This window comes from Bombina bombina, chromosome 2, assembly GCF_027579735.1.
Source record: "Bombina bombina isolate aBomBom1 chromosome 2, aBomBom1.pri, whole genome shotgun sequence".
Lineage (NCBI taxonomy): Eukaryota > Metazoa > Chordata > Amphibia > Anura > Bombinatoridae > Bombina > Bombina bombina.
This window is the reverse complement of record NC_069500.1, coordinates 1,191,175,583-1,191,189,044: the sequence shown is the minus strand read 5'-3', so window position 1 is coordinate 1,191,189,044 and position 13,462 is coordinate 1,191,175,583.

Below are 13,462 nucleotides of genomic sequence, written 5' to 3'. Positions count from 1 at the left end.
CGCTGGCAGGCAGGCAACTGCAGTTAGATTACACTAGCAGACTGATGTTTCACAGTATATAAAGTTTTTTTTTACAAAATTTACACTACTTTTACAACAGATATGAGTGGTGGCACTAGTTGGCAAGTGGGCCTGGCACACACGCTGGCAGGCAGGCAACTGCTATTAGATTACACTAGCAAACTAATATTTCACAGTCAAAAAGTTTTTTTTTTTTTTAAATTTACACTACTGTTACAACAGATATGAGTGGTGGCACTAGTTGGCAAGTGGGCCTGGCACACACGCTGGCAGGCAGGCAACTGCAATTAGATTACACTAGCAGACTGATGTTTCACAGTCAAAAAAGTTTTTTATTTTTAAATTATTTACATTTGAAATCTCTTTTCATATGCATTGTTTTAAAGGCTTAACTAAGACTTTTAATTTCAAGAAAGCAAAATTCAACGATTTAAGGAAATCATTAAATAATATAAATTGGGACAATGTATTTTCTAATAAAAATACAGAGGATAAATGGATAATATTTAAAAATGTGTTAAACAAATATACATATCAATACATACCATATGGTTATAAAAATAAAAAAACTAAGCCGTTATGGCTAAATAAAAATGTGTTAAAAGAAATTAGGAAAAAACGTAGGGCATTTAAATTATTAAAAGAAAATAGTACAGACTCAGCATACAATATTTATAAGGAATGTAACAAAGCATGCAAAAAAGCAATCAAATTAGCCAAAATTGAAAATGAAAAATTAATTGCCAAGGATTCTAAGTCTAACCCTAAAAGGTTCTTTAAGTACATAAATAGCAAAAAATCTAAGAAGGATAATATAGGTACATTAAAATGTGTGGAGGGTAGCATGATAAATAATGACAGGGAGAAGGCTGAGGTACTAAACCAGTTTTTTTCTTCAGTATACACAAGAGAGGAACCATTGAATGATACTTTGGAACAGAATAGAACATGCCAGTCCATACCACTAACTGGGTTTTGTTTAGAGGATATCAGGAAAAAACTAAAAAATATTAAGGTAAATAAAACTCCAGGCCCAGATGGAATACACCCAAGGGTGTTAAGTGAACTTAGCACTGTTATAGACAAACCTTTACTCTTAATTTTTCAAGACTCATTATCCTCAGGCATGGTACCCCAGGATTGGCGTAAAGCTGATGTGGTGCCACTCTTCAAAAAGGGTAGCAGGGATGATCCAGGAAGCTATAGACCAGTTAGTCTGACATCAATAGTGGGGAAGATATTTGAAGGGATTATAAGGGATTATATTGATGAGCATATTCGTGTAAACAAGATTATGAGTTCTAATCAGCATCAAACTAATCTAATTAGATTCTACGAGGAAGTAAGTAAAAATATAGATAAAGGGGAATCAGTTGATGTGATATACTTAGATTTTGCAAAGGCATTTGATACAGTGCCACATGAGAGATTAATGCACAAAATTAAGGGACTGGGAATAGCTGAAAATGTTAGTTCATGGATAAATAACTGGATAAAAGATAGGGAGCAACGAGTAGCAGTAAATGGATCATACTCAGATTGGACAAAGGTAATCAGTGGCGTCCCCCAGGGATCAGTACTGGGCCCTGTTCTTTTTAATATTTTTATAAATGACTTGGAGCAAGGATTAAATAGCGACATCTCTATTTTTGCAGATGATACTAAGTTAAGTAAGGTCATTAGGTCAGAGCAGGATGAACTCTCTTTGCAAAGGGATTTGCTAAAATTAGAACTATGGGCAAGTGAATGGAAAATGAGATTTAATACGGAAAAATGTAAGGTTCTACATTTTGGAAGTAAAAATAAGCAGGCTATGTATTTTTTAAATGGGACAAGACTTAGCCAAACACAGGAGGAAAGGGATTTGGGAGTAGTAATAGATAACAAGCTAAAGATGAGTGCACAATGCAGGGCAGCGGCTTCAAAGGCTAATAAGATACTAGCATGTATTAAAAGAGGCATTGATTCAAGGGAGGAAAGCATAATTCTGTCATTATATAAAGCCCTGGTAAGACCTCACCTTGAGTTTGGAGTGCAGTTCTGGGGACCGATTGCTAAAAAAGATATTGCAGAACTAGAAAAAGTTCAGAGAAGGGCCACAAAGCTAATAAGGGGATTGGAGAAATTAACCTATGAGGAGAGGCTAGCCAAACTGGGTCTGTTCTCTTTAGAAAAAAGGCGCTTGAGAGGTGACATGATTACTTTATATAAATATATTCAAGGCCCATATACAGAGATGGCAGAAGCTCTTTTTATTCCAAGAAAATTGGTTCTGACAAGAGGTCATAATTTAAGGTTGGAGGAAAGGAGATTTAATCTCCTGCAACGGAAACGTTTTTTCACTGTAAGAGCAATAAAATTGTGGAACTCATTACCAAAGGAGGTAGTGAATGCCAATACCATAGATACATTTAAAAATAGTCTGGATAAATTTCTGTATATAAACAAAATTCATGGATATGATTGCTAGTATTAAATGGGTCACATTTTAATGGGGTTATTTAAGCTTAACTGGAGCTTTTTGTAAGTATTTTAGATTTGTATAGGTTGAACTCGATGGACTTCAGTCTTTTTTTCAACCTTATCTACTATGTTACTATGTTACTATGTTACTACTGTTACACCAGATATGAGTGGTGGCACTGGGCAAGTGGGCCAGGCACACACGTTGGCAGGCAGGCAAATGCAATTAGAATTACACTAGCAGACTGATGTTTCACAGTCAAAAAAGTTTTTTTTTTTTTAATTATTTACACTACTGTTACACCAGATATGAGTGGTGGCACTGGGCAAGTGGGCCTGGCACACACGCTAGCAGGCAGGCAACTGCAATTAGATTACACTAGCAGACTGATGTTTCACAGTCAAAAAAGTTTTTTTTTTTTTAATTATTTACACTACTGTTACACCAGATATGAGTGGTGGCACTGGGCAAGTGGGCCGGGCACACACGTTGGCAGGCAGGCAGGCAACTGCAATTAGATTACACTAGCAGACTGATGTTTCACAGTCAAAAAAGTTTTTTTTACAAAATTTACACTACTGTTACAACAGATATGAGTGGTGGCACTAGTTGGCAAGTGGGCCTGGCACACATGCTGGCAGGCAGGCAACTGCAATTAGATTACACTAGCAGACTGATGTTTCACAGTCAAAAAAGTTTTTTTTTAAAATTTACACTACAGTTACAACAGATATGAGTGGTGGCACTTAGCAAGTGGGCCTGGCACACACGCTGGCAGGCAGGCAACTGCAGTTAGATTACACTAGCAGACTGATGTTTCACAGTATATAAAGTTTTTTTTTACAAAATTTACACTACTTTTACAACAGATATGAGTGGTGGCACTAGTTGGCAAGTGGGCCTGGCACACACGCTGGCAGGCAGGCAACTGCTATTAGATTACACTAGCAAACTAATATTTCACAGTCAAAAAGTTTTTTTTTTTTTTAAATTTACACTACTGTTACAACAGATATGAGTGGTGGCACTAGTTGGCAAGTGGGCCTGGCACACACGCTGGCAGGCAGGCAACTGCAATTAGATTACACTAGCAGACTGATGTTTCACAGTCAAAAAAGTTTTTTATTTTTAAATTATTTACATTTGAAATCTCTTTTCATATGCATTGTTTTAAAGGCTTAACTAAGACTTTTAATTTCAAGAAAGCAAAATTCAACGATTTAAGGAAATCATTAAATAATATAAATTGGGACAATGTATTTTCTAATAAAAATACAGAGGATAAATGGATAATATTTAAAAATGTGTTAAACAAATATACATATCAATACATACCATATGGTTATAAAAATAAAAAAACTAAGCCGTTATGGCTAAATAAAAATGTGTTAAAAGAAATTAGGAAAAAATGTAGGGCATTTAAATTATTAAAAGAAAATAGTACAGACTCAGCATACAATATTTATAAGGAATGTAACAAAGCATGCAAAAAAGCAATCAAATTAGCCAAAATTGAAAATGAAAAATTAATTGCCAAGGATTCTAAGTCTAACCCTAAAAGGTTCTTTAAGTACATAAATAGCAAAAAATCTAAGAAGGATAATATAGGTACATTAAAATGTGTGGAGGGTAGCATGATAAATAATGACAGGGAGAAGGCTGAGGTACTAAACCAGTTTTTTTCTTCAGCATACACAAGAGAGGAACCATTGAATGATACTTTGGAACAGAATAGAACATGCCAGTCCATACCACTAACTGGGTTTTGTTTAGAGGATATCAGGAAAAAACTAAAAAATATTAAGGTAAATAAAACTCCAGGCCCAGATGGAATACACCCAAGGGTGTTAAGTGAACTTAGCACTGTTATAGACAAACCTTTACTCTTAATTTTTCAAGACTCATTATCCTCAGGCATGGTACCCCAGGATTGGCGTAAAGCTGATGTGGTGCCACTCTTCAAAAAGGGTAGCAGGGATGATCCAGGAAGCTATAGACCAGTTAGTCTGACATCAATAGTGGGGAAGATATTTGAAGGGATTATAAGGGATTATATTGATGAGCATATTCGTGTAAACAAGATTATGAGTTCTAATCAGCATCAAACTAATCTAATTAGATTCTACGAGGAAGTAAGTAAAAATATAGATAAAGGGGAATCAGTTGATGTGATATACTTAGATTTTGCAAAGGCATTTGATACAGTGCCACATGAGAGATTAATGCACAAAATTAAGGGACTGGGAATAGCTGAAAATGTTAGTTCATGGATAAATAACTGGATAAAAGATAGGGAGCAACGAGTAGCAGTAAATGGATCATACTCAGATTGGACAAAGGTAATCAGTGGCGTCCCCCAGGGATCAGTACTGGGCCCTGTTCTTTTTAATATTTTTATAAATGACTTGGAGCAAGGATTAAATAGCGACATCTCTATTTTTGCAGATGATACTAAGTTAAGTAAGGTCATTAGGTCAGAGCAGGATGAACTCTCTTTGCAAAGGGATTTGCTAAAATTAGAACTATGGGCAAGTGAATGGAAAATGAGATTTAATACGGAAAAATGTAAGGTTCTACATTTTGGAAGTAAAAATAAGCAGGCTATGTATTTTTTAAATGGGACAAGACTTAGCCAAACACAGGAGGAAAGGGATTTGGGAGTAGTAATAGATAACAAGCTAAAGATGAGTGCACAATGCAGGGCAGCGGCTTCAAAGGCTAATAAGATACTAGCATGTATTAAAAGAGGCATTGATTCAAGGGAGGAAAGCATAATTCTGTCATTATATAAAGCCCTGGTAAGACCTCACCTTGAGTTTGGAGTGCAGTTCTGGGGACCGATTGCTAAAAAAGATATTGCAGAACTAGAAAAAGTTCAGAGAAGGGCCACAAAGCTAATAAGGGGATTGGAGAAATTAACCTATGAGGAGAGGCTAGCCAAACTGGGTCTGTTCTCTTTAGAAAAAAGGCGCTTGAGAGGTGACATGATTACTTTATATAAATATATTCAAGGCCCATATACAGAGATGGCAGAAGCTCTTTTTATTCCAAGAAAATTGGTTCTGACAAGAGGTCATAATTTAAGGTTGGAGGAAAGGAGATTTAATCTCCTGCAACGGAAACGTTTTTTCACTGTAAGAGCAATAAAATTGTGGAACTCATTACCAAAGGAGGTAGTGAATGCCAATACCATAGATACATTTAAAAATAGTCTGGATACATTTCTGTATATAAACAAAATTCATGGATATGATTGCTAGTATTAAATGGGTCACATTTTAATGGGGTTATTTAAGCTTAACTGGAGCTTTTTGTAAGTATTTTAGATTTGTATAGGTTGAACTCGATGGACTTCAGTCTTTTTTTCAACCTTATCTACTATGTTACTATGTTACTATGTTACTACTGTTACACCAGATATGAGTGGTGGCACTGGGCAAGTGGGCCGGGCACACACGTTGGCAGGCAGGCAAATGCAATTAGAATTACACTAGCAGACTGATGTTTCACAGTCAAAATTGTTTTTTTTATTATTATTTACACTACTGTTACACCAGATATGAGTGGTGGCACTGGGCAAGTGGCCTGGCACACACGTTGGCAGGCAGGCAACTGCAATTAGATTACACTAGCAGATTGATGTTTCACAGTCAAAAAAGTTTTTTATTTTTAAATTATTTACACTACTGTTACACCAGATATGAGTGGTGGCACTGGGCAAGTGGGCCGGGCACACACGTTGGCAGGCAGGCAAATGCAATTAGAATTACACTAGCAGACTGATGTTTCACAGTCAAAATTGTTTTTTTTATTATTATTTACACTACTGTTACACCAGATATGAGTGGTGGCACTGGGCAAGTGGCCTGGCACACACGTTGGCAGGCAGGCAGGCAACTGCAATTAGATTACACTAGCAGACTGATGTTTCACAGTCAAAAAAGTTTTTTTTTTTTAAATTATTTACACTACTGTTACACCAGATATGAGTGGTGGCACTGGGCAAGTGGACCTGGCACACACACTGGCAGACAGGCAACTGCAATTAGATTACACTAGCAGACTGATGTTTCACAGTCAAAAAAGGTTTTTTTTTTAATTATTTACACTACTGTTACACCAGATATGAGTGGTGGCACTGGGCAAGTGGGCCTGGCACACACGCTAGCAGGCAGGCAACTGCAATTAGATTACACTAGCAGATTGATGTTTCACAGTCAAAAAAGTTTTTTATTTTTAAATTATTTACACTACTGTTACACCAGATATGAGTGGTGGCACTGGGCAAGTGGGCCGGGCACACACGTTGGCAGGCAGGCAAATGCAATTAGAATTACACTAGCAGACTGATGTTTCACAGTCAAAATTGTTTTTTTTATTATTATTTACACTACTGTTACACCAGATATGAGTGGTGGCACTGGGCAAGTGGCCTGGCACACACGTTGGCAGGCAGGCAGGCAACTGCAATTAGATTACACTAGCAGACTGATGTTTCACAGTCAAAAAAGTTTTGTTTTTTTAAATTATTTACACTACTGTTACACCAGATATGAGTGGTGGCACTGGGCAAGTGGGCCGGGCACACACGTTGGCAGGCAGGCAAATGCAATTAGAATTACACTAGCAGACTGATGTTTCACAGTCAAAAAAGTTTTTTTTTTTTAATTATTTACACTACTGTTACACCAGATATGAGTGGTGGCACTGGGCAAGTGGGCCTGGCACACACGCTAGCAGGCAGGCAACTGCAATTAGATTACACTAGCAGACTGATGTTTCACAGTCAAAAAAGTTTTTTTTTTTTTAATTATTTACACTACTGTTACACCAGATATGAGTGGTGGCACTGGGCAAGTGGGCCGGGCACACACGTTGGCAGGCAGGCAGGCAACTGCAATTAGATTACACTAGCAGACTGATGTTTCACAGTCAAAAAAGGTTTTTTTTTAAATTATTTACACTACTGTTACACCAGATATGAGTGGTGGCACTGGGCAAGTGGGCCTGGCACACACGCTAGCAGGCAGGCAACTGCAATTAGATTACACTAGCAGATTGATGTTTCACAGTCAAAAAAGTTTTTTATTTTTAAATTATTTACACTACTGTTACACCAGATATGAGTGGTGGCACTGGGCAAGTGGGCCGGGCACACACGTTGGCAGGCAGGCAAATGCAATTAGAATTACACTAGCAGACTGATGTTTCACAGTCAAAATTCTTTTTTTTATTATTATTTACACTACTGTTACACCAGATATGAGTGGTGGCACTGGGCAAGTGGCCTGGCACACACGTTGGCAGGCAGGCAGGCAACTGCAATTAGATTACACTAGCAGACTGATGTTTCACAGTCAAAAAAGTTTTTTTTACAAAATTTACACTACTGTTACAACAGATATGAGTGGTGGCACTAGTTGGCAAGTGGACCTGGCACACACACTGGCAGACAGGCAACTGCAATTAGATTACACTAGCAGACTGATGTTTCACAGTCAAAAAAGTTATTTTTTTTTAAATTTACACTACTGTTACAACAGATATGAGTGGTGGCACTAGTTGGCAAGTGGGCCTGGCACACATGCTGGCAGGCAGGCAACTGCAATTAGATTACACTAGCAGACTGATGTTTCACAGTCAAAAAAGTTTTTTTTTTTAAATTTACACTACTGTTACAACAGATATGAGTGGTGGCACTTAGCAAGTGGGCCTGGCACACACGATGGCAGGCAGGCAACTGCTGTTAGATTACACTAGCAGACTGATGTTTCACAGTATATAAAGTTTTTTTTTACAAAATTTACACTACTGTTACAACAGATATGAGTGGTGGCACTAGTTGGCAAGTGGGCCTGGCACACACGCTGGCAGGCAGGCAACTGCTATTAGATTACGCTAGCAAACTAATATTTCACAGTCAAAAAAGTTTTTTTTTTTTTAAATTTACACTACTGTTACAACAGATATGAGTGGTGGCACTAGTTGGCAAGTGGGCCTGGCACACACGCTGGCAGGCAGGCAACTGCAATTAGATTACACTAGCAGACTGATATTTCACAGTCAAAAAAGATTTTTTTTTTAAATTTACACTACTGTTACAACAGATATGAGTGGTGGCACTAGTTGGCAAGTGGGCCTGGCACACACGCTGGCAGGCAGGCAACTGCAATTAGATTACACTAGCAGACTGATGTTTCACAGTCAAAAAAGTTTTTTATTTTTAAATTATTTACACTACTGTTACACCAGATATGAGTGGTGGCACTGGGCAAGTGGGCCTGGCACACACGCTAGCAGGCATGCAACTGCAATTAGATTACACTAGCAGATTGATGTTTCACAGTCAAAAAAGTTTTTTATTTTTAAATTATTTACACTACTGTTACACCAGATATGAGTGGTGGCACTGGGCAAGTGGGCCGGGCACACACGTTGGCAGGCAGGCAAATGCAATTTGAATTACACTAGCAGACTGATGTTTCACAGTCAAAATAGTTTTTTTTTATTATTATTTACACTACTGTTACACCAGATATGAGTGGTGGCACTGGGCAAGTGGGCCTGGCACACACGCTAGCAGACAGGCAACTGCAATCAGATTACACTAGCAGACTGATGTTTCACAGTCAAAAAAGTTTTTTTTTTTTAATTATTTACACTACTGTTACACCAGATATGAGTGGTGGCACTGGGCAAGTGGGCCGGGCACACACGTTGGCAGGCAGGCAAATGCAATTAGAATTACACTAGCAGACTGATGTTTCACAGTCAAAAAAGTTTTTTTTTTTTAAATTATTTACACTACTGTTACACCAGATATGAGTGGTGGCACTGGGCAAGTGGGCCTGGCACACACGCTAGCAGGCAGGCAACTGCAATTAGATTACACTAGCAGACTGATGTTTCACAGTCAAAAAAGTTTGTTCTTTTTTTAAATTATTTACACTACTGTTACACCAGATATGAGTGGTGGCACTGGGCAAGTGGGCCGGGCACACACGTTGGCAGGCAGGCAGGCAACTGCAATTAGATTACACTAGCAGACTGATGTTTCACAGTCAAAAAAGTTTTTTTTACAAAATTTACACTACTGTTACAACAGATATGAGTGGTGGCACTAGTTGGCAAGTGGACCTGGCACACACGCTGGCAGGCAGGCAACTGCAATTAGATTACACTAGCAGACTGATGTTTCACAGTCAAAAAAGTTTTTTTTTTTTTAAATTTACACTACTGTTACAACAGATATGAGTGGTGGCACTAGTTGGCAAGTGGGCCTGGCACACATGCTGGCAGGCAGGCAACTGCAATTAGATTACACTAGCAGACTGATGTTTCACAGTCAAAAAAGTTTTTTTTTTTAAATTTACACTACAGTTACAACAGATATGAGTGGTGGCACTTAGCAAGTGGGCCTGGCACACATGCTGGCAGGCAGGCAACTGCAGTTAGATTACACTAGCAGACTGATGTTTCACAGTATATAAAGTTTACACTACTTTTACAACAGATATGAGTGGTGGCACTAGTTGGCAAGTGGGCCTGGCACACACGCTGGCAGGCAGGCAACTGCTATTAGATTACACTAGCAAACTAATATTTCACAGTCAAAAAGTTTATTTTTTTAAAATTTACACTACTGTTACAACAGATATGAGTGGTGGCACTAGTTGCAAGTGGGCCTGGCACAAGCGCTGGCAGGCAGGCAACTGCAATTAGATTACACTAGCAGACTGATGTTTCACAGTCAAAAAAGTTTTTTTTTTTTAAATTTACACTACTGTTACAACAGATATGAGTGGTGGCACTAGTTGGCAAGTGGGCCTGGCACACACGCTGGCAGGCAGGCAACTGCAATTAGATTACACTAGCAGACTGATGTTTCACAGTCAAAAAAGTTTTTTATTTTTAAATTATTTACACTACTGTTACACCAGATATGAGTGGTGGCACTGGGCAAGTGGGCCTGGCACACACGCTAGCAGGCATGCAACTGCAATTAGATTACACTAGCAGATTGATGTTTCACAGTCAAAAAAGTTTTTTATTTTTAAATTATTTACACTACTGTTACACCAGATATGAGTGGTGGCACTAGTTGGCAAGTGGGCCGGGCACACACGTTGGCAGGCGGGCAAATGAAATTAGAATTACACTAGCAGACTGATGTTTCACAGTCAAAATAGTTTTTTTTATTATTATTTACACTACTGTTACACCAGATATGAGTGGTGGCACTGGGCAAGTGGGCCGGGCACACACGTTGGCAGGCAGGCAAATGCAATTAGAACTACACTAGCAGACTGATGTTTCACAGTCAAAAAAGTTTTTTTTTTTTTAATTATTTACACTACTGTTACACCAGATATGAGTGGTGGCACTGGGCAAGTGGGCCTGGCACACACGCTAGCAGGCAGGCAACTGCAATTAGATTACACTAGCAGACTGATGTTTCACAGTCAAAATTTTTTTTATTTTTTAAATTTACACTACTGTTACAACAGATATGAGGGGTGGCAGTAGTTGGCAAGTGGGCCTGGCACACACGCTGGCAGGCAGGCAGGCAACTACAATTAGATTACACTAGCAGACTGATGTTTCACAGTCAAAAAAGTTTTTTTTTTTTAAATTTACACTACTGTTACAACAGATATGAGTGGTGGCACTAGTTGGCAAGTGGGCCTGGCACACACGCTGGCAAGCAGGCAACTGCAATTAGATTACCCTAGCAGATTGATGTTTCACAGTCAAAAAAGTTTTTTATTTTTAAATTATTTACACTACTGTTACACCAGATATGAGTGGTGGCACTGGGCAAGTGGGCCGGGCACACACGTTGGCAGGCAGGCAGGCAAATGCAATTAGAATTACACTAGCAGACTGATGTTTCACAGTCAAAATTGTTTTTTTTTATTATTATTTACACTACTGTTACACCAGATATGAGTGGTGGCACTGGGCAAGTGGGCCTGGCACACACGCTAGCAGGCAGGCAACTGCAATCAGATTACACTAGCAGACTGATGTTTCACAGTCAAAAAAGTTTTTTTTAAAAAAATTATTTACACTACTGTTACACCAGATATGAGTGGTGGCACTGGGCAAGTGGGCCGGGCACACACGTTGGCAGGCAGGCAAATGCAATTAGAATTACACTAGCAGACTGATGTTTCACAGTCAAAAAAGTTTTTTTTTTTTTTAATTATTTACACTACTGTTACGCCAGATATGAGTGGTGGCACTGGGCAATTAGGCATGGCACACACGCTAGCAGGCAGGCAACTGCAATTAGATTACACTAGCAGACTGATGTTTCACAGTCAAAAAAGTTTTTTTTTTAAATTATTTACACTACTGTTACACCAGATATGAGTGGTGGCACTGGGCAAGTGGGCCGGGCACACACATTGGCAGGCAGGCAGGCAACTGCAATTAGATTACACTAGCAGACTGATGTTTCACAGTCAAAAAAGTTTTTTTTACAAAATTTACACTACTGTTACAACAGATATGAGTGGTGGCACTAGTTGGCAAGTGGACCTGGCACACACGCTGGCAGGCAGGCAGGCAACTGCAATTAGATTGCACTAGCAGACTGATTTTTCACAGTCAAAAAAGTTTTTTTTTTTAAATTTACACTACTGTTACAACAGATATGAGTGGTGGCACTAGTTGGCAAGTGGGCCTGGCACACATTCTGGCAGGCAGGCAAATGCAATTAGATTACACTAGCAGACTGATGTTTCACAGTCAAAAAAGTTTTTTTTTTTAAATTTACACTACTGTTACAACAGATATGAGTGGTGGCACTTAGCAAGTGGGCCTGGCACACACGCTGGCAGGCAGGCAACTGCAGTTAGATTACACTAGCAGACTGATTTTTCACAGTATATTAAGTTTTTTTTTACAAAATTAACACTACTGTTACAACAGATATGAGTGGTGGCACTAGTTGGCAAGTGGGCCTGGCACACACGCTGGCAGGCAGGCAACTGCTATTAGATTACACTAGCAGACTAATATTTCACAGTCAAAAAAGTTTTGTTTTTTTAAATTTACACTACTGTTACAACAGATATGAGTGGTGGCACTAGTTGGCAAGTGGGCCTGGCACACACACTGGCAGGCAGGCAACTGCAATTAGATTACACTAGCAGACTGATGTTTCACAGTCAAAAAAGTTTTTTTTTTTTAATTTACACTACTGTTACAACAGATATGAGTGGTGGCACTAGTTGACAAGTGGCCTGGCACACACGCTGGCAGGCAGGCAACTGCAATTAGATTACACTAGCAGACTGATGTTTCACGGTCCAAAAAGTTTTTTTTTTTTTAAATTACACTACTGTTACAACAGATATGAGTGGTGGCACTGGGCAAGTGGGCCTGGCACACACGCTAGCAGGCAGGCAACTGCAATTAGATTACACTAGCAGACTGATGTTTCACAGTCAAAAAAGTTTTATTTTTTTTTAATTATTTACACTACTGCTAGACCAGATATGAGTGGTGGCACTGGGCAAGTGGGCCGGGCACACACGTTGGCAGGCAGGCAGGCAACTGCAATTAGATTACACTAGCAGACTGATGTTTCACAGTCAAAAAAGTTTTTTTTACAAAATTTACACTACTGTTACAACAGATATGAGTGGTGGCACTAGTTGGCAAGTGGACCTGGCACACACGCTGGCAGGCAGGCAACTGCAATTAGATTACACTAGCAGACTGATGTTTCACAGTCAAAAAAGTTTTTTTTTTTTAAATTTACACTACTGTTACAACAGATATGAGTGGTGGCACTAGTTGGCAAGTGGGCCTGGCACACACGCTGGCAGGCAGGCAACTGCTATTAGATTACACTAGCAAACTAATTTTTCACAGTCAAAAAGTTTTTTTTTTTTTAAATTTACACTACTGTTACAACAGATATGAGTGGTGGCACTAGTTGGCAAGTGGGCCTGGCACACACGCTGG